The following is a 2,057-nucleotide window of genomic DNA, read 5'->3' on the forward strand; positions in this document are numbered from 1 at the left end:
AATTGGGAAAGAGGTGCCAATGCAGATACAGGAAGCCTTTAGAACCCCAGCCAGACAAAACCTGGAAAGAACCTCTCCTCACCATATTATAATCAAACCTCCAAACATACAAACCAAGAAAAATATTGAAAGCAGTTAGAGAGAAAAATCAAGTTAAACAAAGGCAAACCCATCAGTATTACAGCAGATTATTCAACACAAACTTTAAAAGCCAGAAGGGTTTGGAGTGATATATTCCAAGTTCTGAAAGATAGCAACTGTCAACCAAGGTTCCTTTATCCTGCAAAGCTATCCATTCAAATAGGCAGAGAAATAATGACATTCCATGACAAAAGCAGGTTAAAGGAGTATTTGTAGACAAAACCAGTTCCACAGAAAATACTTGATAGAATCCTCCATGCTGACAAAAAGGAATAGCACACATATAAGGAACCTAGCAAAAACAAGCAATACTCAAATTCTAGTTAACACAAGAGAGCAAAGGTAGAACTGGAACCACAAAAAAAAAAAAATGGCAAACATAAATACACACCTTTCAATAATATCTCTTAATATCAATGGCCTCAATGCCCCAACGAAAAGGCATAAGTTTGCAGACATGGTTAAAAAGCAGGCTCCTACAATTTGTTGTCTCCAAGAAACTCATCTTTCTACAAAGGATAGACATTATCTTAGGGTGAAAGGTTGGAAAATGGTATTTCAAGCAAATGGGCCTAGAAAACAAGCAGGGGTTGCTATCTTAATATCTGACAAGATAGACTTCAGTCCAACATTAGTCAAAAAAGATAAGGAAGTTCACTTTATATTGATTAAGGGCACACTTCAACAGGAGGACATTACAATCCTAAACATATATGCACCTACAATGGGGCTCCCGAATTCATCAAACAAACACTATTAGAACTAAGGTCACACCAAACACAGTGGTGGTGGGTGACTCTAACACGATACTGTCATCAATTGATAGGTCATCCAGGGAAAAAATAAACAGAGAGGCATCTGGACTAAATGAGGTTATATAAGGAATGGACCTAACGGATATATACAGGACATTCCATCCAAATGCTGCAGAATATACATTATTTTCAGCAGCACATGGAACATTCTCTAAAATAGACCATATATTAGGACACAAATCAAGTCTTAACAAATTCAGGAAAATTGACATAATTCCTTGCATTCTATCTGACCACAATGGAATTAAACTACAAATCAGTAACAAGAAAGGCTATAGAGCATACACAAAATCATGGAAACTAAACAATACACTACTAAATGATGAATGGATCAATGAAGAAATCAAGAAGGAAATCAAAAAATTTATACAGTCAAACAATAATGAGAACACAACATACCAAAATCTCTGGGACACAATGAAGGCAGTTCTAAGAGGTAAATTTATAGCCTTAAGTGCCTATATTAAGAAATTAGAAAGGTCACAAGTAAATGGCCTAATGCTTCATTTTAAAGCCTTGGAAAAAGGAGAACAAGGCAAACCAAAAATCAGTAGACAGGAAGAAATAATAAAGATTAGGGCAGAAATTAATGAAATAGAAACAAACAAACAACAACAACAAAAAAAACAATCCAAAGAATTAATGAAACAAAGAGTTGGTTCTTTGAAAGGATAAACAAGATTGATAAACCCTTAGCAAATCTGACCAAAAGAAAGAGAAGAGACACAAATTAATAAAATCAGAGATGAAAAAGGTAACATCACAACAGATTCTAGAGAAATTAAAAAAATCATAGGTACATACTATAAAAACATATACTTCACAAAGTATGAAAATATGAAAGAAATGAATGATTTCCTTGATTTATATGACCTACCTAAATTTAATCAAAATGAGATTAATCACTTATATAGACCTACAACAAGCATGCAGATCTGAACAGTTATCAATAATCTCCCAACTAAATAAAGCCCAAGCCCAGGTGGATTCACTGCTGAATTTTACCAGATCTTCAAGGAAGAGCTAACACCATTGCTTCTTAAGATTTTCCAGGAAATAGAAAAAGAAGGAATTCTACCAAACTCCTTTCATGAAGCCAGC

Source organism: Jaculus jaculus, chromosome 2, assembly GCF_020740685.1.
Source record: "Jaculus jaculus isolate mJacJac1 chromosome 2, mJacJac1.mat.Y.cur, whole genome shotgun sequence".
Lineage (NCBI taxonomy): Eukaryota > Metazoa > Chordata > Mammalia > Rodentia > Dipodidae > Jaculus > Jaculus jaculus.